The sequence below is a fragment of the Gavialis gangeticus genome, unplaced genomic scaffold, assembly GCF_001723915.1.
Source record: "Gavialis gangeticus isolate Ggan-Ray unplaced genomic scaffold, GavGan_comp1, whole genome shotgun sequence".
In the NCBI taxonomy this organism is placed as follows: domain Eukaryota; kingdom Metazoa; phylum Chordata; order Crocodylia; family Gavialidae; genus Gavialis; species Gavialis gangeticus.
Genome location: NW_017728992.1, coordinates 156,212,196 through 156,219,994, shown reverse-complemented (window position 1 = coordinate 156,219,994; position 7,799 = coordinate 156,212,196).

Here is a 7,799-nt window from a genome sequence, read left to right as displayed (position 1 = left end):
ATTTGCTTTTTCTAGCAAGAAACAAACAATTTTTAAATGAGAGAAGACAGATTTTCACTTGTAGTATAAAATTTTGGCCCTACTAAAGTCAATAGGATTTTGGCCATTGACTTCAATGGGAACAAGAGTATACCTTCAATCATTATGTTTTAGTGTGACAGGGCCAGCCCCTTCCCCTTCCCCAAGTAAGGCCCAGTTTTTGCTGAGACTCTCATCCACCACAACTTAATGAAAAAAGTAATTGGTAGAAATGGCTCTGTGAGAACCCATACCTTGCCTGCTCTGGGGTTTTCACCCTGTTTGGGTTTTTGCCATCTTCGTATGCCAGTTGGTATGACCTTTAGGTGGTTCTGATTGGGAGTTCCTCCACCCCTACACTACCACCACAGGTTTCCATGTATACTGTCCTCAGAAGATGCCAGCTTCAGCCGTAGCATCCACCAGGCACTGGTTCGCTAGGCTTGCACAGAAAGATCCTTAACAGTAAATCTCTGGCTTCATACCAAGAATCCCTGACAGTCCATTCTCTATGAAAATAAGGAAATGTGGGCACCCGCTCCCAGCACAGGTCCCATCATCTGTCATCTGGGCCTGCCTCCCTTCACTTCCAGCATCCTTTTACCTCCACCCTTTGAGAGATCCAGCTAGTCAGGGAACAGTGTTCTCCACCCAGCTGCCACTCATGGTCCCTGCTGAGGAGCCCACATGGGGTAAGTTGAGGGCAAGCTCCTCGAAGCCTAGAAGGTGGCATTCACCTGGCCCCAGCATCCAGTTGGAGGAACTTCCTTCCCCAGCCAGAGCTTCCTCCATTGGCAGCTGGGTGTCTCCTTCCTGCACTTCTACGTTTCCCAGCACAAACAGCAAGCCCAGCCCTGAGACACTTGGCACTCCAATTGCATCAGCAGTTGCCAGGCAGGACTTTCGCCACAGTGCAGGTAAGGAAGTGAGTACAAGTGGGGAACTTTATCCTCCTGCCCCCATTTACTCTGTTACACTTGGGAAAATGTTCTGAAAAAATTAGTAGTTGTATTAGTTATTTTAAATGTAAGTGAAAATGCCACTTTTGCTTTCATTTTTAGGAATATTAAATAAATCTTTCTTGTCATATAAATTAATTGGGGGGAAATATTTAAATAGATGTGTTGGGATTATGCACTTGCACATAACAGCAAAATATTTTTTAAAATGGCTAAGTGAATAATATATGGAAGCCTGTGCAAAGTCGCACTCATGAGATAGGCTATGCACAAATGCTATGTGCTGTTCTACCTTGTAAAATTTACAGTGAACATAGTTCTGATGTTTAAGAAAAAGGATTCAATCTCACACCTTTGCAGGGAGACAAAGAAGGGAATGAATATGCAACCTGATGTTTGAGAGAGCACCTGTGTTGTTCCTACTGTTGCCATTAGCTCTTCTTTCTCTCTCTGATCTGCTTAGTTCTGGGGAAAAGTTATATCTGTCCTGCTAAAAAGTGAAGTACACTAACTAAAATTGTTTGTCCTGGCTAAGAACAGACAGTCAAAGCCCCAAGGCTGAATCAATTCAATCTTTTCAGGTTAATCTAGGCTGCGTAGATTGAACCAAAAAGCAAGTGAAAAGACATTCACTTTTGATTCGGCAAATGCGGCCACATGCCTTCACTGGCCCAGGTCTGAAGCCAGGGGGCACTAGAGCGCACCTCCCTGCTGGGCTACAGTGAGCAGCCCACCCACCCTGCAAGGGGGGGTTGTGAGGGAAATGTAAAGCATCCTGGGATTCTGGGGTACTGTGAGTTAACTTGAATCTGGAGGGGATCTGGGACAGAAGTTTAATAAACTGATTTAACCTAAATCAATTAGGCCTGATACTACATCCATCCAGGTTTAACTTAAACTGGTTTGGGCCATTTTGAAAGCAGTTTATGCACACTGAACTTCTGCTGTGTTACAGATTTGAACCAGTTTCTGATCATTTATACCAGTTTATGTGTAATTTCTGTCCCTAGCCCCTGACTGCTAAAGCTATAACAAAAAGCCATTTCCAGAAAGGAAAGAAAATGTTAAAATATCTCAAAAGTTAATTAAACATATAAGAGATTAAAATGGCATTAAAATATTATTTAGAAGAACCTTTAAAATCATACATTAAAAGAAGGTCCAATAACTATCACTAATGGTATTTACATTAAATGGAAAATACTTAAAGGAAGGACTTTCTTCTATTATTTACCAAGAGGCAAATCCAGAAACCAGCCTTCAGCCTCAGCAGGTAGCAGGACACTGAGAAAATAGGCAAGATGAGCATCACCTCCTTTTCAGCATAGACCTATGGTGGCTAGGAGGGTGCAGGATCCATGCAGTGTCTTCTTCTGCTGACCTTCCCTCAGTCATCCACATCCTATCCCTTCCTGCCACAATTCTACTGCTTCCAGTGGAACTCCTGGAAGCCAGCTGGAGCCTGCTGCAGCTGCACATGGTGGCACGCTGCCTAAGCCAACTGCTTCAGGCTCAGCCAATCTCCCAGTGACCGGCCATGCATCTTCAGAGCCTGCGCTATGACCCTTTGACCATGAGGCAAGTCCCCAAGCAAGCTTTGGTCTGGCTTGCAAGCACAGGCCATAACAGGGCCAAAGACCAGTGCCCTGTTACAGACTTCATATAGGGAGATGGACTTCACGGCAGCATTCCCAAACATAGCATGGAGGCAGTGTAGACATACTCTAATACATTAGTTCCCGACATTTCTAGACTCAAGTCATCCCAATTTTTTTGTTGCAAAGAACTCAGAAAGACCTCAAAAGGTCAGAATGTTTTTTAACACTACAAATTCCTATTTGAAATTGCTGGGTTTATCTTTTAAATCATCTTTGCATACTTTACAGTGATAACAATGGATGTCACCACACAGCACCCTTGAAAGGATCTCAAGGCACACCTAGGTGCCATGTCACCCTGGCTGAGACTCACTTCCCTAAAAGGACAAAATAGGTAGGGCACAATTGTTTAGATTAGGGGTGCTCAACCGCTGGCTCATGGGCCAAATCTGGCCTGCAGAACTGTGGCATTGGACCCACTGGGCTCCGCACGGGTCACAAAATCTTATAGTCAGTAACCAGCAGGAAGAGCTTTGGCCTGGGACTCAGGGGACAGGGCTTCTCCTCACAGTTTGGCCATATCTGTGATGTCGATGAATTACTTCCTCCCTTTGGTAGCTTTTCCAGAGGGTGAAGAGTCTAGTCTTATGTAAGTACAGGGCAGAGTACACTGTGCTACAATCTTGGTGAGTCACTGTCCTCTGAATAATAGTAAAAACCATAGGCACAAAAGGAGATAGGACAGGGAGGGAGTAGAATTTGGAAAAAATCAGAAGTACAGAGAGGGGCAAAATTTGCTTCATAAAAATGTCACTTTGAGTGTAGTATGGCACAGGTACCAACTGGAAGTAAAAATCCATGGTCTTCGTGGCTAACAGGAGCCTCTGCATATTCAGACAAGTGATTACATTTTAGAATTTCTCTCCAGATGCTGAATTTCTGAGCTCTCCTCCCAATATTAGTTTCACCTGCATTTTGCCAGCTTGTTAGATTTGTGTTACTCCTGTGTGTTTCATGATACTGTGTCAAAACGTCACAAGTTAAATCAATGTCATGTTGTTATAGGAAAGTAAGGGAATGTAGGATTTACTGAAGCAGGAAAAAGTAGCTTGAAAATTCTTATCAGCTTAATATCTGCTAATTAAGATACTTGAAAAATCTTCAAGTTCACCAAAATTACAATGCTACACACACAGACTTTTTGTGGATTGGGGCCTAGTGATCCCAAATTCCCATCTTATCTAGAGAATTGTCCCTGGAAAATATTTTCCAATTTTGGCAACCCTGCAGTAATAGTATCACTGTTTTGGTTTTTAATTCCTTCTGTCCCTCTGCTAGCATAGTCTCATATGTTGTTTCTCTCTCTCCCTGCAGCTGTGCAGTGATAGTCTGAATGATTTTTCCACAATAGCCCTGAACCTTAGTCAAGATCAGTATGCTGGATGATTGTGCTATACTACTCAGATTCCACTGCTTGGCTTCTATCTCCCAGACCAATTATTTTACAGTTATTCCTAATTATTATTTGTTTCTTTCAGGCAGAAACATTTTTTCTGTGTTATAAGAGGTTTCCTCCAACAAACCTGCTTTATCATCATTTACCTCCTTCTGCCCCTAGGACAGGCAGTCCTAGTGACAGAGAATACAGGTGCAGTGAGCTGCACAGCACCTGGTAATGCAGGTTTTATTTGAAGTTACATGTAGCTATTATTGATTTGGCAGTGTTACCTTTCTGATACACAGCCAACTGCTTTTCTTTTTTTTCTCAGAAACTTCTTTACAATGTTTGTTCTGCCTCACAGAGATCAAAATTCAGTTGTGGATGAGATTTTTAACATTATGCCAGGTTTATTAAATAGGATAATGTCCCATTAATTGATTTTTATATCATGACTTTCTTTTGGTAACATCTACATTGTCACACTGTTGATCTCCTTATTTGAAAACTTACCTGTATGGCTATACATGTTCAGATGGGCCCAGCACTTCATTTTAAAAGTTTATCTACTGTAAAGAAAATCTTCATATGCCAAGGAACTGAATACATCAGATTACTTCTAATGACATGTGCAGCCTGGAAATTACTACCTCAAATCAAGCAGGTTGAAAAGTAGAAAGTAACTCTAAGTTCTTGTACTCTGATATCTGTCTAGTGTAGAGAATATGTGGTTTGCACCAACAAATCACATCTATCTCAACTCTGAACCTAGGAATCTTCACTAGTACAAATCACAGCTTTCCTTGTCTTCATAGGTGTTCATGGCAGCCCGTCTTCCCCAGTGGCTGCAATCAAGAGCCATTGCAGATGACTCATAACAGATAAAATTATGCCTACATGTATTTTGATCTGCAGCTTCTGTTTTAATCTGATTTATCTCAATGGTGTTTTCTTTTAAACCATATAAGTCATAGTCTGTTTGGGAATTTCTTGCAAACCACCCTGTAAAAGGTGGAACAACTTCCAGCCTTCATGAAAAAGGAGAGAGTTCCACTCAGGATTCTTTGTCAAAAGGACATGGACAAAAGACCCTCTCCATCAGGGCAATGTAGAACTCTTGATACAGAGAAAATACTTAGAATGGCTTACCTTGCTTCTCACCACTATTCCAGTAATGTATAATGATCGAATATGAACAGAATACCCCAAGCATGAAAGCATTCTCAGTAGAGAAAATTTGCCGTGATGTTTCAATACTACCCTCACTTGTAGACTCCAACAGAGTTATGTTGGGGAAGGAAGTGTACTTTGCTCTGGTCCCAGCTACAGAACTACCATGATGGCAGATGCTGGCAGTGCAAGATAGAGCAGCCAGCCCTGCATGTGTCCCAACTTATGCCAAGACCTTACTAAAACTAAAATATGGGAAGTTCACCCATGTTTTAAAGACAACCTTGTTCTGGTCCCTGTGCTAAGCAAAGCTTAGCTAAAATGACAGGTATGGCTCTATTCGCAAGTCCTTTGGTTATCGTGTAAGAAATTGGTTTGACCCAATAGATCTATCAGATTGCATCTGGCCTTTCAGAAGTTTTTCACTACCCAGATCCAAGGAGCAGGCAGTAATTCTAACAAAAACAACCTTTTCAGTTCAATTAATTTTGAAAAAGGCACAGACCTTCAAATACTTTTTAACTGAGCAAATACAGCCATGGATTCAAAGAGGAGCCCTTGCGGCAGTCCTGACTTTGGCACTGTTCACATATAGACACTCCATACATTTTTGGCACCTGACAACAGACGCATTGACAGCCACAGGGTTGAATGGAAGGGAAAGAAGCTGTTCTGCAGTCAAAAGAAAATGTACTCAGATTTCTAAGGCCATTTGAAAGAACGCCAGAAAGATACTTGATTTCAACATTCTTAAGCTCCTTAAAATGATGCAACAAGTGGTCTTTTCACATGTGATGATGTATTCAGGACAAAAGTTTCCTCAAGATTTTCCAAGCCTATGGGTCCTGCTCCTTTTTCTAATTACAGAGATGATAGTATACCAGGGAGAATTGTGATTAGCCTAAACTCTCCACAGCTGTGAGAGATAAATGTAAAAATTCCACTAAAGAATCCACTTCTTCTGGACTGAATTTACCTACATGACACCACGTTCCAACCAAGGGACTACTTAAAAGAGCTGGAGCAGCATCAACACTATTCAGTTTCTTCCAAAGCATCAACCACAAGGCTCACAGTTGTTCTGTCCAGCACATCTCCCAGCAGCAATGTCATTATAAAGCTGTGGTATTAAAAGAGCCCTGAGATGTATTGGGAGGAAAATGCAACTATGAAATAAAAACTTAAGTACAAGGGAATTCAGAAAGGACTTGCAATCCATTACTTGTAGTACCAGGAGAATTATAAAACACCTAGTAACCAAGAGGCTTTGTTTGGAGCTGTTAAGGACTGCAGGCCCCATTTCATCATGGGCTGACAAATTTTGAACAGCCTTGGCAAGAAAAGCCAGCAGTGACCTTTCTGTCAATTGGCTCAAGGAGATAGCACTGCTTTGTTTTATTGAATGGGAACTCTCTCTCTCTCTCTCTCTCTCTCTCTCTCGTTAAATTGCTTCCTTGAGTTTCTAATCAAACATAATAACATACATAACTCACTTCTATCATTTTTCTTGCTGTGTTAGAACTGACAAACCTGGCCAGGTGCCAACTATGAAACGTTTGACCCTCCATGTGTGTTTAAAGACAGAGGACTATACAGAACACATTGGAAGACCAGTGATTGAAAACATATACATAAGGCTGAAGTTATTAATAAGGCTAGAGGTGAGAGTCCACTTTTACAGGAAGCACTTGGCAATGATAAAGACAGTGCAAAACTCCCTACTTGCTGATGATACCTTTACATATATGTATATACATGTATATGTATATACATGTGTGTAGATATAGATATAGATATATATGTATGTAATATATATGGATGTATTTATATATGTTTTTTAAATATCATCAGTAAGTGGGGAGTTTTGCACTTTTATCATATATATGTACATGTCTTTATATATATAAGTACATGCAATTCAGCTAATATATATTACATGTGTTTAAGCAAACACCATCACTTAAAATGGTTCATAAGAAAGGTGTTTTTTTAATGTTAGTTTCACTCTGATTTGATTTTTGTTTTAATTTGGTATTGATCAATAATTTTCCCTAAACCAGAAACTTTGCTTTTCTGTAAAAGGTGCCAGCTCTTAATGGACAAATGTTTTTGTAGTTTTGGTGAAGTATATGCCCATCCACCACTACATTCAGGGGTGGATTCAGGGCGGATGCAGTGGTGCAGTTGCGCCTCCCTCCCCTTGATCCCTGGCCTACCCAAAGTTTTTTTTTAAAAAATGCCTGGCAGTGGTAGCAGCATTTCTATTCAGACAGCAATGGTGGGACCCTACCTACAACTGGGCTGTGGGCATTTGGGGATACACCCTATATAGAAGAGACAGGACAGAGAGGAAATGTCGGGGGGTTGTGCTGTATGTCAAAGAGCACCTCACATCATCAAGGATTAGCTTCGGGTTAGAGGAGGGTCAGGCAGAGACACTATGGGTCAAGCAACAAGGGGGGCGTGGCAAAAGGGACCTTACAGTCGGTGTCTACTACAGACCACCCAAACAGGGGAAAGAACTGGACCAGGGCTTCTCCAGTCAGCTTATGGAGGCAGTTAGGTCAAGGATTGTCATAGGTGACCTAAACTACCCAGACATTTGCTGGGAGGAGC